Source organism: Anas platyrhynchos, chromosome 1, assembly GCF_047663525.1.
Source record: "Anas platyrhynchos isolate ZD024472 breed Pekin duck chromosome 1, IASCAAS_PekinDuck_T2T, whole genome shotgun sequence".
Lineage (NCBI taxonomy): Eukaryota > Metazoa > Chordata > Aves > Anseriformes > Anatidae > Anas > Anas platyrhynchos.
The window spans coordinates 52,478,898-52,502,544 of NC_092587.1; positions in this window are offsets into that span (position 1 = coordinate 52,478,898).

Here is a 23,647-nt window from a genome sequence, read left to right on the forward strand (position 1 = left end):
AAATACTTCTCCATTTTGTTTCCCTCTAATGGCTTTTTCCTCCATGTGTTTTCCTTTTATATATCCTGATCATACTGAGGAAGATTTAATATTTTTGAGTATTTTGCTTTTCTTTCCTCACTTTTTGTTTTTGTATTTTTATATTTACTTTATCAGAATTTGCAACCTTTTTTTTTTTTTTTTTTTTTTTCTCATTTTTCTCTCACCTTCAGCTTCATTTCTGCTTATTCAAGATCTTCTTAAGAGGGATATGCATTGCTGCTGTGCTTATAGTAATACTTTTTATTCTCACTAATTATAAAAATTTAAATGTTTAGCAACAATATTTGACAGTTTTGACAACTCTTTAAAAAACAACAACAACAAAAAAAAAACAATTTCCCTCTTTCCTCTTTTTTTTTAATTCCCAATGGCCAGCATTAGAGAGCAGCTCTTTGCCTGAAGAACTTTTAAACAAAACCCATGCCTTACCCACAACCAAGCCCAGGGCTGCATTTCCTATTGTGGGCTCCCTAATCAGCTGTTTCTCTATTTCTCTCAGGAGCCACTGATGGTATCTAAAAATTCTCCATTTCACGTCCGGATATGACATTTGTCTAGTCTATCTGAGAGTAATTAAAGTCTCTCGTTACAGTTGTATTTCCTGCTTCTCTGATCTCTTTCAGCATATTCCTGTCAATGTTGCTCTCCTAGTTGAGCTACTGATAATATCGATCCAATACTATATTCTTACTGTTAGGACTGCAACACTAATTCACATATAACCTTCCCTCTCTGGGTCACTTTCATTGGACTTTGATCTTGCATAGAGAGAAGCAGGATATATACCAATTATCAGTAAGCAATTATTTATTTGCTATAACACATGGCAGGGAAACTAAGACTTGTGAGCTACTAGGCTATATGTTAACGTGCTCACCCTCACTTCAATGAAGTAGTAGTAGAGCCTCTTCCAGCCAGACTATTGCCAGTCAGAAAAAAAAAGGGTTATTATCTACAGCTGCTTCTCAGTCCTTCAGCTGAACCTCCATATTGTCTTGTTGCTGTCTTCAGTGTCTCTGTTTTACGCTTTTTCTTCTTGTATGCTTTAGGTCACATACTTTCTTACACCTTCACAAGAGCTTTTCCAGTGGGACCGAACTGAAAAAGAGACGTTCTGTACCAGTCAGGCCCTGAAGCCCCAGGGCTGAGAGTTATCCATAACAGGATAACAGGGTACTGATACTCCCTCTTACTTACTGACACCTTTGGTTCATTGACTGGAGTGAAGATCTTAATAAATAATCCTAATCTATGACCAATGGAATTTATCCTACTTTTCTTGAGTATTTTTATCCTGAGTATTACAATGTCCCATGAACTGTTTTAAATAGCTAGCAAAGTAATGTCTTAGTTTAGGGGTAGATTTTTTCTAGTTCTGTTGACTTGCTTCTCAGTTTGCTGGCATTGGGGTGGAAGTAAATAGTACTGCATTGGTTCCCTTTTATGTGCTCCGGTCAGAACATCACTGTGTTGTTTTGTTACCTATGTGACGTTATGCTAAACTGCCATGTCTTTGGAATTAAGATTTGAAATTTCCTCAGCCAAGGTGAAGATGAACATGAAACAAAGATTTAGTTTCACTTAGAACTTCTCATTTGCTGTCTTAACATATGAAAATGCTGCATTGCTGAATGCTTCTTGCTCTTATCCCTGACATCTGGGGTATGGAGGACGATGTCAGCATTCCTGTGGCAGCAGCGCAGCTGCCTGTGTTGGAGGCTGGCTGGGAGGTGGCAGAGCCATGCAGCTGTGGAGCAGACTGCTGGAAGAAAAGGAAAAAGTCTCCTTTGGGACACTGCCTGCATGCCGGACAGCATGAGGGCCTGCTCACACTACTCTCACACGCAGTGGATGGCCCCACTGGGGTCACACACTCCTTCCTGCAGCATGGTCCATGGTGGCATGGCAGCTCCACAGCAATGTTGGCCAGGAGCACAGGCAGCCAAACCTTTGTGGATGGGGAACGTTGCAGAGACTGCTGATATACTCAGGACCCTAACATCTATTACTGTTTATTTTCATTTCCTCCTGTTTTCACAGTCTTTTCTGGTGATCATGATTCTCAGACATGTTCAATTTAAATTCATGAAGCATTACACCTCCAGCTGCCTTTCCTGCATCCTTCCTTGATTTGTCTTTTATCACTCTATCCACCTCACCTGTGTACCATGTTTATTGATAAGGCTGAGAGGAAGGACATCCGTCTCCTGTTTTCTACATATTTACCAATAGCTCAAGTATATTTGCCTTATTTTGGCTTGCAGGATCAGTATGCTCCTCAGTTCTTTTCTGTTTCCATTTCATTTCTAATCTCCTGTCTCTCTTCCTCAAAACATATTTTTTTTTTCTCACTGTCAGCACAAGTACCAAGGGACCACATGCTGGTTGCTCTTTGAACAGGGAATGTGCCTGTTGGCTCTTCTCTGGGTGACATTCCCTGTGTATCACCACAGTACCTTTCCCTGTAGTGTTCTCACCACAGCACATTTATCCCTGGTTCCCCTTTTGACTCCCTATCTTGTGTAATAAATACAAGGCTTTCAACTTTCATTTCCATATTACTACAATATCTCACCCTTGCCTCCAATCCAGCTTTGAATTTTTCCAGTATTCTTCTTCATCACCTTTTTGCAGCTGTCTTCCCTTCCCTTCTGCTTTATTATTATTATTATTTTTTTTTTTTTTTTATTGCACCTCTCCTAGCCCTCATTTTTCTTTACTCACCCCTCACATGTGGCCCAGACAATGTCTGTGATGGGCTGGGGTAGCAAACACCCAGCACTGCATCAGCCCCTTCAGGTCCGCTCAGTGCTGACTGCAGGGGGTTGCCACCACATGTGCTCACAGTCTGCCCTGTGTGCCAGGTTCTCTATGTGCCCACAGCACTTAGCCATCACCTGGACATTTGCCTTCATCCTACTCCTTTGCTCTGATGACTTGGCTGCTCCAAGATCCCACAGGATTCACCAAAACTCACAAGGTAACTCTGCCACCAACCAGGCCCGACCCATTCCAGCTGCCACATTAACTTCTTTCACTAAGGACTCGGACAAATCTCTTCATCCTTAGTTCTAGCATTTTTGGAAATAGCAGTTTCTTTTGTTTTAATTAGACTAGGACACTTTAAGCATTTTTTTTTTATTAAAAGCACTCCTTATAGATAGACACATCTATACTATAACTATATACAAACACCTATATATATATATGCACATATATACAGAAATGAAAACTGTGTGTACGAAGTAACCACCCCTTATATATGAAGACTCTGACAAAGAAAGCCGGGCTTAATACCAGAAGCAGTTGGCACTCCATCCCCATGAGGTTGCTCAAGCAATGAGCTATTACAACATTAGAGTGTATAGCATCACAGCTACAGAAAAGCAACGTCATATATTTTCATTTCAGTGATTTGTAATATGTATACTGTTTTTTTCCTTTGTGTGTCTGTGGAATTGGTATCAAATCATTTATTAGCCATGTGCTAGCAATCATCCTGAGGTCCTTGTCAAATTTGGTAATGAATTCTTCTCAGCTCAGCACTTGTTATTGCGTAATGGGACGTCTGCCAAGTTCTAAAATTTGATTTAAAGCTTTTAGCTAATTATACTCTTTTTCTATTAGTTTCATTTAACAAATTTGTTGCAGTGAAACTGTAGTTTATGACCTTGTTTTCTTCTAAAACAGAATAAATTGTTATAAAAACTTAACAGCAGGGAGGCAGCAATTTTAGCAGCAAAGTTCACACCCCTCAAAATATTAAATCATTATTCCCTTTTCTAGATAAAGAATGTAATCTTTTATTAAAAGTAAACAAATCTATAAACTGCTCAGTTTGTGTCAACACTGTTGTTGAAATTCCATTTTGCAGGAACCTTGACAGGAGAGTTCATTGGAAGTTCTGATGGTTCTAGAGAACAGAATTTGGTTTATACAACATGAAGTTATTGGTACATCTTCTTTGTTTGGATCTTCTTATTAATTCATGCTGGTCAATGACTTGCTTCAAAATAATCCACAGTGGAAATGGTGACCTCAAAGATGAGAAATCAAGTATTAGAAGAAATAGAGGTTAGGATAAGTTTAACTGCTTGGGAACACCTGAGATCATCCTGCAAAATTTTGCAAAACTGCAGAGGGCTCTAGACTGCAGGTACCCATGTATTTATTACTGATGAGTGGTTTCTGTTTTTTGTATGCTATTTTGTACATTTCCAGAATAATAATTCTGCCATCATATTAGCCTCACCTTCTGACAGATCTAATGATAACCTAAATTTAGGTAAACTTTACTCTTTTTTTGTTAAATGCATTTTCAAATCCTTCCTTGGTAATTATTATTCAGTACTGCACTTAGAAAACTTAAAAAAAAAAAAAAAAAGTACTTAAATTTATTAGTGTGCCTGGGAAATGTTTACAAGGAAACGTAACTCAGTAAATGTTAATTAAGCCATTAATATTTGACAGACTGAATACAAGCTCATTTTTCTTTTGGTGAAAGAGAAGAGTAAATATTTTTTGCTTGAGTCTTATGGTAAAACTTATAGAGCAGATAGCTACCCAGATACTTTTACCAATGAAAGACCAGCAATAGTGGTTTAATTCATTTTATTTCTGGAACTGATGAAAGGGAACCTTCATAGAGCTCCTTTTTAAAAGCTTTTCAAGGTTAAAGAAAAACAAAGCAAAACAACAGACAAACAAACAAAAAATAATGCAATTAAAAAAAAAAAAAAAAAAAAAAGGAATGATATATCTAATCCCAAAGCTTTTATGACCATTCTACAGTTGCCCAGTATCATTTTCTGTAGTGCAAAAAAGGGCTGTGTGATTTAACACACAACAAACTTGTGCCGATCTTTCCATCACTTTAATTGATGGCATGTTTTCACATATTCAGCTTTTAATGTCTGCCCTGAAATGGGATCGCTGATTTTGACACATCCTTTTATGCATTCCACTTACAAGATTTTAAACAAGTAGGAATGTGACTTCTTTAAAGGCTTCCTATTGTAACTGTCACTCACAGCACCACATTCAAGGACTTCTCTTTCAGGTTTGTGACTTCTTGCTTTCAACCCTGTGCTTGCAAACCATCCTCTCCAGGAAAAGGCAGAAACCATATCAGAGACATTCAGAACAAAAGCGGAGGGGGGATGGGCAGGGGGGGGTGGGATTATCTTATGGAAATATGCTTCAGGCAGAGCACAGCTTTCATGGAAAATAACAAACTATCTCAACTGTAATGTTCCCTTCCAGTTTAAATTAATTGTTTTAATTACCAACTGTTACCCATTACTTCCTTGTCCATGTGAGATGTATGAAATATGCTCAGATTCAGGGGGGCTAAACAAATTTGAACTGATGCAATCCACACTTTTTCTGGTCCTTCTTAAGAAACTGCGGTATTGGTTTGTCACCCGTGTGTCACTGAACACTGAAGCTTGTCATTTCACTGATTTTAGTCTCTTTCAGACCATATTTTTAATCTTTACTATACTAATAAATTTTAATGGAATATCAACCTTAAAAAAAAATGTCTGTTTAACTACATGCAAATTATTGTACAGGAATTTAATTTATAGTAGGAAACAGCAGTGGGTAAAGAAATGTATGTCTTAGGTAAGTGAAGGAAGGAGCATAAAAAGATTGGACTTGGTACAGGACAGCACTATGTGCTTTTGTTTCTAGCAAATAATTTGAGATGTTCATTCAACAAAACCAAACACGTGGTAAAAAAAAAGTTTGGAATCAAAAGATTGCTATGCCTGCTGCTATAAGGTAAGACTTCATGAAAATTTAAACACTTTTAAGTTGCTTCCTAAAAAGGAGGGTGGTCAGGCTAGGAGAAGTGTTTGGGATGTTTATACAAAAGGAAAAAATACAAGATTAAGAGCCATTCTCATCCAGCCATTTTTACCGCTGCCTCTCAATGCAACTCTGGCATTGTTTTTAGTGTGCACAAGTATGTTTCAGTCATTTGTGCTCTGCTATATGCTTTGGCTAGCAGACCCTCTTTATTCCACCAGGTAAAACAAGCTGCATTACAACACCTCAGTAACAATAAAACGGGAACAATTCTGAGAATTAGCTATCATATAAAAAATTAATGCATAGTTTTTGCTCTGTATTTCACATTGGTGTTATCAGGCTACAAATTAAGAACAAGGATTTAGCTACTGTTGTGTTCAAGTTTTGGTACAGCTTCTCAACTGGTTGAATTGGCAGCAGAGTTTAGTAAAGGTGAAGAGGATGGATGTCAGCTATGCCAGAATGTTTGACTGATGACAGACCTACCAAGAGACAACAATATATGGGAGACAATTATCTGTTTTTATGTTCACAGCATGTCTGATTTCTAGTCTAGGTAGATACAGACCAATGCAGCACTCCTGCCTGCAGCACTCCTGCCTGCAGCACTCCTAACCAGTGCCAGAGGTGAAGGTGAGAGATTTGGATGTTAAAGACTGGAAAAGGTACATTGGTCATATCTAAAGTTGACAGCCAGGAGTGGAAGCAAGCAGCAAAGCTGGAACTCTGACTATTCCTATAGTTGTTGCTGTTGTCAGCACCCTTGTTGTTGTTGCTGTTGTCAGCACCCAATATAATTTAAGAAATGTGCATTCCAAAACAATATTATCTATATTTTTACAAGTTTTTAACTTATGATTTTGAGAAGAGTGAATGGAAGTGTGAAATGAAAGGAGTGAATGTACACTCATCCTCTGTATAAGTGTACAGAACCAAGCATCCAAGAGAAGCACTTACTGTTCAAGTAGACTTTAACAATAAACTACCTTCAGCTTCAGTTTCTACTGCAAAACTGATCTTCATGTTGTTACCTACAATTTAAGTAGGAGTTGTATAAATACAGAATTCTGAAACAGACAGGCAAGACAGTAGGAGCTTGATCCTCTGCCTTACATGGTGATACCATTTCCAATACAGTAAATTTATGATCTATTACTATAGCTCCTAAGTGAAACAGCAATATAAGCGCTAACAAGACATTGTATCTTGAATAGATGATCATAATCCTTCCTGTTGCACTAACAGCTTTTTCAAAATAATTAGGTTCAAATCTCCTAGGATAATGGCATTTTGAAAACACTGAATGTATGAAATTTCATGTGAGGCATAACCTCTGAAATTGTTTACTTTTAATTGCCTAAGCTTTTATAACTATTCAGAGCTGATTTAAGTCAGTCAAAACAAGCTGATGAAAAAAAAATATATATATATATTTTGTAATTTAAAAAATATTGTGTCTTCATTCTTTACACTTATAAACTTCACTGAGAAAGCACATTGACTCTACTGTTCTTCACTCAGTCAATTACCTGATCATAATCACACATTTTTGTGGAGCACTGGTACTCTTCAGTTCCTTTCAAGAGGAAAATGTGGGCATCTTGAATATCTGTGGTTTTACCAGAAACTACTCTCAGTTATTTCCTAATTTAAAGATTTTTTGTTTGTTTCTTTTCTTCTGATCAGAACTTTGGCTACTTTAGCTGTTACCTTGGCAACTGTTTGGTCATTTATATTGCAAACACTGTTTGGAAGATACAAAGAGCCTTATGAGGAGAAAAAGGAAAGATTAAAGAATAATAATACAAAAAAATCTTGTTCTCTTTAGCCTTTCTATTTCTGCAGTCCCTCACTACTTAATGGGGACTATCCCTTCACTACCCCTGGGGACCCTAACAGGGCTTTGTTTTCTAGGAGGGGGAAAGGAAAGGAGTGGGGGAAAAGAATGAGTCTGTGCAGATGTATTTCTAGTATAGTGACGATTTGTGAAAGAAAAATACTGAGCGCATGCAACTTTTAAGCCCTTGGAACATTATTGTCAGAAGACTCCCCCAAACAATTCAAAATTAAAATGAGTAAATAATATAGCAATAATGGGATGAAAGGCCTCAGAGCTAAGACAAAAGAAAATCTCTAAATCAGAGTAAAGAGTATCATTTTATTGTATACTGCAGTCTGATATAGAAATACCATTATTTCAGCTACTGAAAAGTCATATCTCTGCCCTAGCAATTTTACTTTTATTTTATTTTATTATTTTTTTTTTTAAGCAAGTTGAAAGAGCCAGTACAGATCCCTCTGCTACTACAGCTAGACAGTTTCCACCATCTTACTCATTCAAAGTCTCAACATATGGAACTTCTCAACACCATATTGCTCTCAACAGTGTAGACATAACCACAGACTATGAATCAAACAACAGTTTAAACCTCAAACAAAATTTATAATAATGTACATACAAACTCAAAGACTACTATGATCAAACTCATAATTACTTATGAATATTAGATAACAGTATTCAGTTGTTTCATGTATGCTTATGAATGTATGATTTCAGAGGCCTTTGTTCCACCACAGCACAATAGTGAAAGAAACACTAATAAACTTCTTCAGTGCATCAGCATACAACTAATAGAACCGTATTCCTACATAAAGGTATCTAAAATCATTTTGAATTCACCAAAATGACTTGAAAATAACAAGACCATCTGTGATGGACATCTGTGAAGGACATATACATTCATTCTCTAGGGCATAGAAGATCTGAAATCTGAATTAACATAAATTGTAGGTGGTTAAACTAAAAATCAATTATTTAAAAACAAAACAAAACTAACTGAACAATAATTACAACAAACAAACAAAAAACCCACAAAGAAACCCACACATGAAAATCAAAAAATGGATATCAAAAAGCTAGTATATAAGATCTTACAGTAAAAAATTTGAGTGTGATTGAAGAATACATAAAACTTGGTTTCAGTACAGAAGATCAATGTTAAACTGAAAAAAATCTTTTTGGCACAATAGTATCACAGATGATGCAGTTAGAGTAGCTGATTGTCAGATAAACTTCACTGTGTGGGTGAAGAAACACAGAATTATGTGAAAAGAAATAAACCAAAATGTAAAATGTATACAAAAAGAATTCAGGATAGAAACAAAATTAGATACATGGATAACGGTGGCAAAAAAAAATCTGAAAAAAAATGTTGAAAGAAATGACAATGAAGTCCTTCATCCTCTGCAATGCCTAAGCAGCAAGTTCATACCAATAACAGTCCCTATGATGTACAAACAAAAACAAACAAACAAACAAACAAAATATTTAAGAAAGGGTTTATGAGGTGTTTTTTTTTCATTAGCAAGAAATTCTTGCTAATGAAGTATGGGACTAAAAAAAGCCCTCAGAAAGATGTCATTATGGACTACATGTCAAAGAAGAGCTATTATTTAAAGCACTCTAATAGTTAGTGAGATATTTTATTTCTTTCAGTGGTAACCAGTTTGCCATAATACCAGATTAACTATCAAAAAGAAGGTAACTGATTAAAAATACAAAGCTGGATTTTGGCCTAAAAGATCACACATTCACCAAATTTTCAGTATAATCATAGATACAAGAAAGAACCACAAATTAAAAAAGAGAAGAAGAAAGAAATTAAAAAAAAAAAAAAAAGGAAAAATCAAACAGAAAAAAAACCACAACCCACCACCAATAACAACAACAACAAACTTAGTATGCAGCGTTTAGATCATAATGAAGCTTTTGGCATTTAATACCACAATTCACACAGGGACATCTTGAAGTTTAAGGTCTACTAACATAAATGATCAGTTTTGAAAAGGTTTTACATTAAGATTAAGGTCAAACTGCATAAGTCTATAGTAACAGAAAATTACTTCAGTGAGAATTTATACTCTTACATCTGTGAGTTGCTTTTGATTTCAGTATGCTAAAAAGCATGATAGAAATGGCACAAGGCAAAAGGATACATGGTACTGGACCACTCATTTTTTTCACTGGTAATATGAATTCTGTTAGTTAATTCTAATTAATAACCAAAGGAAAATATTTTCTGAATTGCCAAAGCAACGGTTTGAGATGATCATTGAAAATTTACAACATAAAGCAAAACAAAACAAAACAAGACAAAGGATAAAATTTAGGTATAACTGAAAACACTCTCTAGTCAACATAAAAAAAAAATGCATCAATTTTTAAGCAAAGTACTAAAAATACATTTTCCTCTAACCTTTTCTGGAAACCAGAACTAACTAGACATATCCTCATAAGAAATTCAGAGAATCTCTGAGACAGATGTGCACCGAACATTGAGGAGCACACAAAGGTTGACCTACACAATTTGGTGTAGAAGATCATCCTAAGACAGACAATGGTGGAACTTGCTTTATGTTCTCTGTCTCATTAGATGACAGAAGCAAATCACAATCTACATAAAAAATGACATGTTCATCAGATTAGCTGAGTATATTACTCTTAATCTTGACAATGGTTTGGTATGCCACATCAAATTCAGGATTTACTATCAATTACTTTCAAAATTATTCCTGTCATTGATCATGTATGCTTTCTAATTACACTGTTGTGCAAACAACTTCATGTCTTCTTCACAGTATCTTTTATCATTCTTTGTACACTCTACACACTTGAAATTTAAAAGCTCTTCCCAAATGTTCCCTTTAAAAAAGAAATCATTAAAGGTATAAATTCAGCAACACTTTAATAAATTCATATATTTAAGCATGTATTTTGTTCTATTAATTCACAGAATCACAGAAGCACAGAATGTCTGTGTAGGCACGTCTAGAGATCAGCTGGTCCAACTTCGCTGCTCAAGGTCCCATAGAACACATTATGCAGTATTGAGTCTAGACACCCTTTGAATACCTCCATGGAAGGAGAAACTACAACCTCTCTGGGCAGCCTGTTCCAGTGCTCAGTTGCCCTCACAGGAAATAAGTTTGTCCTCATATTCAGGCACAATTTCCTGTGTTGCAGTCTGTGCCCACTGTCTCTTGTTGTATTGTTGGGCACCATTAAGGGTTTAGCTCCATTTTCTTGACACCCTCCCTTCAGATACTTACATACGTTGATCAGATCCCCCCTGAGCCTTCTCTTCTCCAGACTGAATAGGCCCAGATCCTTGAGTCTTTCCACATATGAGAGATGTACCAGTCCCTTAACAATTTTATTAATCCTTCACTAGACTCTCTCCAGGAGCTACAGGTCTCTCTTGTACTTTGGAGCCCAGAACTGGACATAGCACTTCAGGTGTGGCTTCAACAAGGCTGAGCTGGAGGGAGCATTACGTTTCTCAAACTGCTGGCAATGCTCTTCCTAACACAGTTCATTGGTCTTGGTCACAAGAGTACGTTGTTGGGTCATGGTTATGTTGTTGTCCACCAGCAACCCCAAGTCCTCTGCAGAGGTGCTTTCCAGGAGGACAGCCCCCAGCCTGTTATGCCTTCCCAGGTCCAGGATCCTGCCCTTGCCTTTGCTGAATTTCAAGAGAGCTGGAGCTCTGCCCAGCTCTCCAGTCTGTGGAGATCCTTCTGAATGGAAATTCTTCTTCCTTTTCTGGGGTATCAACCACTCCTCCCAGTTTTGTGTCATCAGCAAACTTGCTGAGGGTGCACTCTGTCCCTTTATCCAGATCACTGATGAATAAGGTAAACAAGTTTGAACCTGGTATTGACCTCTGGAGGACACTGCTAACTACAGGCCTTCCACTTTTTGCCACTCATCACAACCCTCTGAGACCTTCTGTTCATCCAGTTCTCAATCCACCTCAGTGTCCACTCATCCAGATTGCTTCTCCTGAGTTTACATATGAGAATATCACAGGAGGCACTGTCGAAAGTCTTGTCAATGCCCAAGTAGACAACATCCACTGCTCTCCCCTCATCTGTCCAGCCACTTATCTTATCAGGTTGGTTAATCACCATTAAATATTTCAGTGATCTTTAAATGAAGCTTACATCTTAAGGGGAATTTTTGAACAAGAGCTACAAATCCAGTCAGAAAATTATTTCTTGCATACAGATTTTGTTCCATTATGTTCAATATTGAATATGGCACAGATGCATGCGTAATCTGCATAGTACTGGCCCAACTGATAGTCTGACCTGTCTAATAAGTACCGATGTAATTTATACACTAGTAGTACTCACATGCACTGAGAGAGCAGTACATGTCTCAGGTTATGAAACTTGTTTCCCTTCTGTTCAAATACAATAAGCACACAAGAAATAAAAACACTCATTAATTTGGGGGGGGGGGGGGGGGGGGAGGAGGAGGAGGAATTTGGGAGGAATTAAAAAGAGTAATTTTCTGCAACTAAGGCATTAGAGCAAAGCAATCTGTAGTTTTAAGGGGGATATATGCGCTTGATATGTTCAATTCCTCCTTGAAGCCTAAGGAACATGCTAGCTCCCTTTTGAGGCTCAGGTAAAACCAGTAAAATTCATCATCTGATCCACAGTTTTAAATTGTGGCCTGGGGAGCCAAGGCTACTCTTGAGGGGGAGCAAATCAGAGTTCTACGTTCTATTTTAATATTGATGATAAAACTTGAAAGTCGTTTACCCTTTTGATGTTAGTACAATGTAAATTTGTCTCCACTTTTTTTTTTTTTTTTTAATTTGACTCATTAAACTTTCACAAAAGCATGAGTAATGGAAACTGATTTGCCAGGATTAGAGTTTCTTAGTGGAGCTATAGAACTGATTGTTTCTATCACCACAGCCACACAAATTTTCCATAATAAGGATGGAATAAAATACAATCATTTATGTTGAAACAGCCTGAGGGAGCTAGATTTGCAAAATTCTGTGCATATTTCAGCTGACTGATGAGAGTATGCATTATATGAAAGTCCGTATGTTTTTCTGAGCTGACAGACAAAAATGAACAGTTTCTGGGGTTAGTTCACTGGAATTTAGGAATTCCATTTTTGCATCTTAGGGAACCCAAATGTAAAAACATGTTCCTAAGAATACTTGCTTCACAAAAGAAAGAACACCAGCAAAACAACAGCTGGGCCTAGCAGTAAGACAAACCTTTTCTCATCAGAAATGAAAACTTTTTGACATGAGAGTCTCTTCCACAACACATTTGGTCTTTCACAGAAACCCACAACACAGCAACAGTTTCCTGACAATGACTCTCTTAAATACTCAGAGTAATATAATTTAATTCCTCTAGTATCATCTAATACCTTTAGTATTCCACAATGCTGGATTGGATATCATAACAAAACATGTATTCTCCTTGTAATTTTAATTGATACACTTTGTATTTGGGACTCAAAGAGGGCAGTGGCAACAATGGTATGCCCACTCATATTGAGAAGCATTTCTAGATCCCACAATTGCAATTAACATGTTATTGCTATTAAATCAGTTAACCCCATGTGGGAAGGAGGTGGAGAGGGCAGATTTATATGGCTTCTTCTGCAGTGAAAAATTTAGTACTAGAACATCAGCAGATGGGGTGGCTTCCTGTTTATCTAGCAGTTTCAAGCTCTTTCTGTCTCACTTTTAACCTCTGAAATACAGTGGAAGCAGCAATAACCTTTGCTGTATGCATATGGATTGTCTGTGAATTGCTTACAACCCAGCCAGCAGCCACCCATTTCATTAGCTTGTTATTTCAAGAAAAACAACACCTGGAAACCAGAATTTTATAGAGCAGCATCCCTCATCTGTATGCAGAATATATAGTTTCCCCAGGATAATTTTGTTTGCTTGCTGCTGGGAATATACTTCATGCCTGTTTGGTTATCTGTTGTTTATCCCCAAACTTGTCCTTGTGCCTGCCCATTTTTCCCACATTTTCATCTAAACTTCCTTCTCCATGCTTTGGGTTAAACTTGGTTTCAGAGGCTACCCATGCTTTCATACTTCTTATGTATTTGTACCTTTTGCTTTCTGCCTTTTCTCCTCAACAGCAGCACCTTTGGTGTTATTTCTTTGGCCTTGAACCAGTTTCTGTGTCCTGCCAAGTGCCATAGGTCTCACAAAGTGCTTGTTCTGCAGTTGTAATTTTGCTGCTTCATATAAAAGAGCAGAACTTGCTCTGGAGCACTTGCTATAAATAGAACAGATTTTTTCTTAGGTCTCCTACTGATTTGCCAGATTGATTGTATCTCTGTTAATCAAGCTGAATAATACATAGGCATTCTCTTTTTTAACTTAAAATTGTACTGTATAAATACCTTGCTTGCTGCTTCTGAATGGATATTTTACATTCTTTTAAATAGATGAATATGTTTATTATGCTTATATGTTTTAACTCTTAATTTTATGTTGAAACATCATTAATGCAGTAAATATCTGACTTGTTATTTACTCTCAATATAATTGAGATACTTGAAGGTTAAGTCTGATAAGGTGACCTCAAACTAAATTCTTTCTTTCTTCCCTTTGTTTTTACATAATGTCTGGATGTCAGTCTTTAGAATGTGTCAGTAAAAACAGGAAGGCATTTATCATGTATGTACATAGAAAAAATAGCTCTTTTCCTCTCATATTCCCCTATAAATAACTTGAAATACCATTTTATATTACAGAGTAACAACCTGATCAGCTGTAATAATAAAAATAAATAAATAAATAAATAAATTTAGATATTAGATATATCAGTGCGGAAAGGGAAGGAAATTAATTAATAAGTTATTTAACAATCTAACTCCTTAAGAGAATAATAAAGAGTTGGTCACTGATAGGCTAATTTCACTCTTATGAAAAGAGAAAATCTATGGGTCTATGAAAAAAGTGATGGACAATTTAGCCTTAAATATTTGCATAGTTTATAGGTACATTTAAGTAGAATATAATCCAGTTTATTTTTGAAGAAAGTACTTGCATCTGCAAGGTTTGTAATGGAGAAATAAATAAGTAAATATATATGTCTGTCATTTGCTACAAGAAGAATCCAATCCATTTCAAAAGCAAATACGTGTACCTGTAATGAGCTGTTTGAGTATTCAGATCATACATGTCAAATGTGGACCTTCAACTAATTGTCTAAGAGCATTTAATAATTAGCAACACAGCCCAGAAATAGGACATCTCTTCCACATTACTGGCTTGGCTATAAAATGTTGCTTAGATGCATTTAAATTAGCTTTTCAAATTCTTACACACATTTAAGAAATCTATTGCAGTCTCTTTTGGGAGTAGAGAGGACACGTATATTTTTAGGTGTACAGAATACGCTTGTTGTGCTGATATCTCCTGATAATCTTCAGTGTTGTACTGCAGTTCTGCTAGCAAACTCACAGCTGATGCATGACACAGAGGATGGCAGACCTGAAGAGTGCCTAAACCTGGCACAACTGCCAACAGAAATAGAAAGCAAATATGTGCAGAGAATGACAAACACACACATTCATGTACATAACTTATATGTTATTATCAGGAATAGTTCCTCCATTTTTTTCAAACTCTGAGATCCAGCAATTATTAGAATTTTGCACAGAATATAAGCCAAAAATTTGTGTAGGAAAGGCATTTCACATGCTTTGGCCAAATGCAAGTGACCTCAGCATTAACCTTATATTTATATATTTACATCATTCCTTATGAATTAATAGAAGCAGAGGGGATCTTAAATAACAAAAGAAAAATTAATCAGATTTCTAGTGAAACAAAGTGAGGAAGTTCATATATTTTTTTAAGGTAAGCACCTAGAAAATCACAGGGCAAGTACGTGGTATGATGACTCAATTGTTAAACAAAAGCATTCATTACAATTGTCACTGCTTAACACTGTTATGTTATTTTCATATTATTTAGAAAATTTTAAGATTCCATGCACTCACACTATTTACAAATAAAGATGCAGAAGAATATGAATGTTCTGATGTCACTAAAAGTCATTGAATGTACTTCTCTAGTTTTACACAGGTAGGTAAAACTGAAAGAAGATACACAGGCTTCCCTAAGGTTACATAGCATGTAAGTAATGGAGACAGGAATAGGAACAAGAGATGATGGTACCTGGTCCTCTGTTTTAATTAGTAGTTCTCATGAACTATCCTTCCAATGCACGTGCTACTACATGCTGAAGGACTTTATGTGATAAAAATCATTGCCCATAGCCTAACTTATATAAATTTGTCTATGAAGGTGCATACAAAGAAGCAGGACTAAACACATAGGAAATATGCACTTGATTGAATTCCAAGGTAGGTCTGGAGAGAATGGCTGAAAGGACAACCTTCATTCTATGTTGTATGTAGAATTGTTGGATATTAACTGCGTCTGATTTTACCTCTTCTGTATTTACCAGACAAATCAAACATAAATCTGCTATTTGTAACATAAATGTGAAGCAAGTAATAATACTCAAACCATTGTAATATGACATTATTCATATGTAATTTACAGCACAGCTTTTGCATGTTAAATGGATAGCTTACTGAATGACAACAACAAAAAGCACCACCAACAAAACAACAACCAAACAATTAGTCTTACGGAATGTAGAACTGAGATTTATGCATAAATTAACTGAATATTAAATATATCCATGAAGAAACACTGATGGCTTTAAATATATAATTAAAAACATTTGTAAGTCAACTTCCTGCTCAAATATACTCTGCATATGCCAACTAGTATGTATATTAACACAAAAAGAACAGTCCAGCATAAACATTTTTAGATGTACAAATACTTAAGGTCTGAATTTGTTATTTAGTATGGATAAAGCCTTAGTTTAAAAGATATTTCACTGAAGTTTAAGGTTGTCAACATTTGTTTGTGATCTTTGGTGTCAAACATCACATTTGAGTTTGTAATGGTAAAGTTCTGCATCTGGATACATCATTGAACAGTAATGTTGCCAAACAGGCAGGTAAAAAAGTCACTATGTCCATAAGATTGGCTGGAAGAACATCTTCTGCATAGTTGCTCCAAATAAAAGATATTTGGGCTATGAGTAAACACAAGACAAGCATAGAAAGAGCAGATGAAGAAATGAGAACTGATTTGGATATAGATGACACACAACATTTTGAAGGAGGTGATATTTCCAGTAGAGGTATAAAGGGAGAATCAGTGATAGTCAAGAATGGAAATAACTTTGAGAGGAGAAATCTTAGAACGGGGCTTCAGGTGACAAAAAGAAGGTCGGGTTTTATATTAGCTGGCTGATAAATAGAATATAGTAGCACTTGCAATACAGGTAATGCATCTGTGAGGAATGTTTTAACAATTCCAATTCGTGTCCATAAATTCGTGTACATAAAAAAAATAAGTCTGTAATAATGTAATAATTCTGTTTGAATCCTGTCTGCCTCTGGGCCCTGCACTGGCAATTTAATTCTTGAACCACAGATGCAGTGTGCCCCAGTCTCCCCCTCATTCCAGTCAGTTTATCACGTCTTCAGAAAACACTCCTTAAATTTATGAACCTGTTTGCTTTTGTTATTCCTGACTTCTAGTTCTAACAGTTACAGTTTTTCTTTTCTGTCTTCTTCGAGATTGATTTAACACTGCTATAGATGTTATGTAGATGACTGTGAATAGCTGGGAAAGAATGTTTTAATTGCTCGTGAGTCGCCAACCTGTTTGGGAGTTTCAGAACAACTGATAATAACTGGTGACTGCTCGTGACTGTTATGAGATCCTTGGTATCTGGCCAGGGGGGCCAAGAGATTAAGAGGAAGGAAAAAGAAGCTGAAGGACGGTTGGGAGACAAGACCTGTGGAGAGTGTACAGAGAGTGTTCCATAAATTTGGAATAGTGCCGAGTAAGTACAAAGGGTGAGAGGAAGACTACGAGCCTTCAGCATGAAAGACCCCTAGAGACCCCCAGAGGAGACTGATGCGCATGCTCCAGTAGGAGGAACTGGACCCCGGAAGCTAATTATAATAATCTACTTTTTTAGAAGTAGTAATGAATATGTATTAGTCTAGGTGCATAAAAATCAGCTACTTGATGTAACTGGTGTGCGTCCTAGTGGAGCAGAGACTCCCGGTGCACCCAGCGCTGTTTGCTTACCTCTATTCCTTTATATTCTTTTAATAAATCCTATTTTTTTATTTAATCCTAATTTGAATCCTGAGCCATTTATAACACATCTGTTATTAATTCAGGTTTAGTCCCAGAGCACAGCAGTAACACAGGTAGAGTGGAAGTTGTCATTAAAGTCTTCAGTAAAACCTCCATTTTCCATATAGTCATTCAGATTCTGCTATACATACCAAGGTAACACTGTGGGCTGAACCACAACTAACTTTTTAAGATCTATACTTTCTGGCTGTATTTATACCGGGGGGATTTTTGTAATAGTTCTTGCCCTAGAATACGTTATAAGTACATTGCTTCTGTCAAGATGTCTTTCTCAGGGCTGTCTTGCACCATGGATTATGTCCAAATTCCACCTGATTTAGCCACTACAGAGGGAGTTATGTGAAGGTTCTGTGTTACAGAACATCCAAACTTGCCAAGGTAGACGGTGTGTTCATCTTGTGCATTCTCTTTTCCTTTGACTGGACTGTGAAGATCACAGTTTTTATACCAACTTTCCGAATGTTTTGTGTTGGAGGTCAGTTTAGAAGAAATGACCATTCTACATCAGCAAAATGCTGCAAAGAACTCAGAAAGGGGGAGGAATACATTTAAGATGAAAAACAGGAGAGCAGATAATAAGGTGTTGGGATACACAGAAATGCTTAGATTAGAGCAGAAGTTAGAGTACAGTTTTGATTAGTGAGAAGTGACAGTGAATGTATGTGATCATTACATCGTAAAGAGAGTCTGGAGGATATGATTAGGGAAGCATGACCATGGTACTACTGTGGAAAAAGCTTTGGGTCACTTACCAGCAGCTCAGAGAGAGACACAAAAAATTGATGCAATGAGTTGATTTTTAGAGCGATCAATAGGTGTCTGATAGCTGATCAGCTGAATGATTTTTTAGGTTCCATTTAATCTATTGAGTGCCCATATTGATCCCCTTTGCTTGTAACATGACTTCTAGCTCATTTGTTGACATTGTGTTTTGTCTTGATCTCCAGCTGAATCCCACTCATGAATTCAACACATCTGAAATGATGAGCAGGCGAGCTGGACTCCAGTGGGGAACATCAGGAGGACTGGATTGACTGCAAATCTCTAAAAGAACCCGTGGAGTCTGGTGTCATGGAGAAGACTTCATGACATCAACGTTTGTCATAGGTGAAAAAAGTAGCTTAAATTGTGAGTGTTGACAGACAGCAGATAATTGGGAGAAAGGGGATAAAGTCTGAAACCAAAATTGACCTTTTGAATAGAAACCTGCTATTTGCTATCTGCAAATTTTACTGTCTGTTTGTAAATTTTGATAACACCTGGACTAAACCTGAATGTCTTGAATCCTCCAACACATACAAAGATATGAGACAGAACCACCAGTTAGGACAGTGACTGTCCCTTATGCTTCTGTACATAGATTATTCAGATTTGGAAAACTGAAGAATCAGAGCACTGGAAATAAGGGAAGGCTACAAATAAGGTTTAATTGAAAGAATTAGTCTTGGAAAGAGAAAGGGAATTTGGAAAGAAAATCCTGTCTGGATAAAAGATCCTGGAAGTAAGCAAGATCTTAGAGGTGAGGGAGATGTGTGGAGAAATGCACTAGAGGACACTTGGAGACTGTGCCAATAACACTTTAGACTGAGAATGACAAGAAGCAACACAGCAAGAACCAAAATGACTTTCTGCCCAAAGTTCCCAGACTAGTAAGGATCTTCAACAAAGATAAGCAAGTAGAATAAAAGCTCTGAACTGCTTGGCTCTTAAATAAACCTGTGTCTAGTTTTACTACAGGGTTTCCTCCCTGTCTGTCTCTCTCATGCCGACCACTCACGTTGCAGTCAAACACAATTCTCCATTTTGCTGTTGATGGATCCCAGTATAGATGTCAGGCATTTAATTAAGTTTTTATCTGTATATAAATATATTTGTGTTAGAGGCTCATGCCAAACAAAACATATGTACCATCTTACTTGTGCATACCAGGGAATAAGACTTGGTTCTAAGACCATCAGCACAGATTAGTTGTGTTTACATTGATACATGAACTGATCTACATCAATAATTGTTGTAGAATGCAGACCATAACAGACATATTCTTCCTTCTATGGCAGATTTTTCCAGCAGAGAGGTTCATTTCAGATCAGAATTGACCAGGAATAATTAGTTGTTGTTAACAATGGGGCATCTCGGACCCCAAAACAGGAGCAAGGCAACATAACAGTAAATAAGTACATCTAAGGGGTATACTTCAAGGAATCTGGGTCAGTAGCAGTAGTTCCAGTGGAATGAATGTTTATGTGGCAGTGTTTGGCTCCAGTGTCCCATAATTAGCTAGGAACTGCATGGGAAGAAGAAAGCTTAATACAGAGGTCAGCCACTCTTCCCCTCCCCCCCCCCCCCCCCCCTCTAATTATTTATTTATTTATTTTCAGAAAAAGCTGATGAGGCAAAAACTGAAACGACTGATTACTGAATAGCAGTAATCCAAAAGGTAGAAATTTTTCATAAGCATTGTCTACTGAAGCAGAAAAGGCAGTAGGAAGAGACTGAGAGCTGCTATACAGTATGTTAACAGAAACTGAAAGGTGTTATATTGTCACCCACTCAAGAGCAGCTCATTTGTTCATATACCTATGGCTGCTAGCTATCAAAGTGTACAGGTATTGCATAAACACCACAGTGATCTTTAGGCTGTGAATGCCCTTACTGTGGGGCTTCATTAGCGTTTTCAGTGTATTAGGTCTCTCAGCACCAATCACAGAAGTAACAGTTAGCTCGGACCAGCATATACATGTATAGGTCTGGACCTAGCTGACCTCCTGTGCTCTTTTGTTTTAAAGTAGCTCCATCCACAGCTTTGTGTTTTTGTTGTTTTTTGTTTCTCTTTTTAATATTTTTCATGGTATTAACATCATGAAGAGATGCCAGTGACACTCTGATCTTTCAGTCAAGGTCAATTTAAATATTTATTAGTTTTTAGCATAGAATTATATAGTTATTAATTGCCTCAATTCCAACCTCCATAAAACTGGCTGTTCCATACATTTATTTTGGCTGATGTTTCAATTCAATGATAACAACATTCTATTAAAAAACAAATAAACAAACAAAACAAGCAAACAAACAAACAAACAAGAAACAGCACAGGCATGGGTCTCCACAAACTGGGTGACATCTTAATATATGAAGCAGACTATAAGCCAGGCAGATGAAAGTTGTTGTGACTTGATAATGCAAAAATCTGGGACAACCACAACATAAAAAACTGTTGGTATAGTGAAGATAACATTACAAATGTTATTACTCATGTGGGAGAACTGGACAACTGCTTCTATTCTATCCCATTCTATTCTGTTTGCTTAGAATAGTTCTTCACTGCTCTTTTAAGTGTACAAATAAAGTATTGTTTTGATTTTCTTTAGAAAGACTGTGTTGCTTTTCTTCAAGAACATCTCATCTCATATTGTATTCTCCTCAATAATTAAATAAACAAAATTCCCAAAATACTGCTGGCCATCCTTTCTTCTGTCTCTTTTTATCTTACTCTGTGCTACTTAACACTGTTAATCAGACCCATCTAGGACAAGAGCAACAAGTAGTGAGAGCTCTATAGCTTTGGGAATGGTTTAGTGCTAGTACAGGTCCTGGAAATTTACCTAGCAGGAAATAGTTGTTTTTACTGCAAGGCAAGTGAACTGCACATAGGTTTGCAGCCTGTTTTTCTCCTTTCTGTCCATAATCACTTGTCTCCATTTTTATTATCCACTTTCTATCTGTCTGGCTTTCTAAGGTGACCCTATCAGTTTTGCTGGGTTAAGTAGTTATGTAGAGAGAACTTCTGTTTTCCTTTATGTTGTTCAGAATTTTTGCAGTCTGTCTTTGTTTTGAATTAAAGCAACCATTGAGATATAGGGAGTTTGCTGTTCCTGCTTGTAGCTTATGTTGCTTGGAACTAATTTGATCCCTTAATAAAATCAGCTCCCATTCAGGATGCTACTGATTTGGATTACATCCTTCTCTCCAAACAACTCTCAGTTGCTAGAAAACAGGCTCGTAGGCAAAACTATTGGATCTAACTCTTCAGGACTGCTAGCTTTCAGGAGTGATTTATTCAGAAGATATAAAGGAAGTGTGAAGGTAAAAGACTTCTTGCGTCTTTTATCTGGTCAGAATTAATAGTATTTTCCATTGGTTCCCAAACAGAAACAGTTATGCCAGTTGTTGTATTATTACAGCTTTTTTATCTGAACAGAGTGGGTACTATCTTATATTGTTCCCTTTGCAGAGGTTTGCCAAGCACCCCCTTTTGAAAGAGTTGGATGAAAGCTTCTGGGCCAAATTACTTCCTTAGATAGTTGTGTGAAATGTGCTCATCTGATTCGTGTCAATATGGAACAATGCTAGGTCTGCATGATATGATGAAATGTGACCTTCTGTCTTACGTATCCTTGTATAACCACAAGTCTAAGAAAAACAGAGTGGTTAATGTGTATAGTTCTTGTATCTTGCAAAGGAATGGTCCAGCAATTTGTGTCGATAGGGGATAAGAGAACAAAGGGGTTTCAGAATAACTGCTAACTATTATGATTACTGCATGGGACACTATGCAAGTCTCTGATATCTGGCCAAGAGATTAGGGAGAAGGGGAAAGCCAAAGGACGAGTAAAAGACAAAGCTTGCAGGGGACACTGCACAAGTTGCTGACATCCAGCCAAGATGGACAAAGGAGGACAAGAAAAAAAGCCTGGAAGGAAGACTACAAGCCTTCAGCACAAGAGACCCCCAGAAGGACCACCAGAGACTGATACGCATGAACCAGTAGGAGGGTTAGGATTCTGGGAACTAATTATAATAACCCTGCCATTTCTAGAAGTAATAATGAATATGTAGGTGCCTAGGAGCATAAAAACCAGCCGCCTGATTTAACTTGTGTGTGTCTTGGTGGAGCAGAGGCTCCTGGCGCACCCAGTGCTGTTTGCTTACCTCTATTCATTTAATAAATTGTAAAACTGATTGTAATCCTATTTGGGACTTTTAGGCATTTATTACAGTTGTATAATGAACAGCAGAAAAAGAAGTTAGATTTTAGCTTGATATTTTCTACACGGTAATTTAAGTTTGATAAAACCTTAGAGGTACACACAAGCAAGCAAAGGTCTTCAGATAACCTTGTCTGTAGACAAGGAAAGAGATTTCTTTCCAGCTCTTTTATCTGTTGTACTAATGAAACAAGGGTAGCTATTGGCACAACTGTGACCCCAGTGAAGAAAATAGTGTGTGACCTCGTGACTTGTGTTGTCCTTCCCTTCTGCCTGTATTTTTTAATGAGCTTCATCAAGGTGGTATTTTTTAACACCCTAAATAGAGGGATCGAAAGACTATGACAGCAAACTGGTTTCCATATTTTATTATATTTTTCTCATCATATAACTCATCCTGTAAGAAAAAGATTCAGTTTTGAATGATCAAATCCCATCAGTCAAAAAAGCATTGTATGTTAAACTGTGTAGCTGTCAGTTTAAAATTTTTCTGATGATTTCTGAGCACTGGCATAACAATAATCAAACAGACCATGACTTCTCTGGGTACAAAGAAGAAGATTTCTTCCTCATCTTTGTACTAGAATTTCTTATAGAAAAAGTAGCACTGAGCACTCTTCAGAATAATTCTGTTCAAATTTCTCTTCAGATTAGCCTTCAGTGTCTCTTATCTGGAGTTATACTACCTCCACAAGTCCAGCC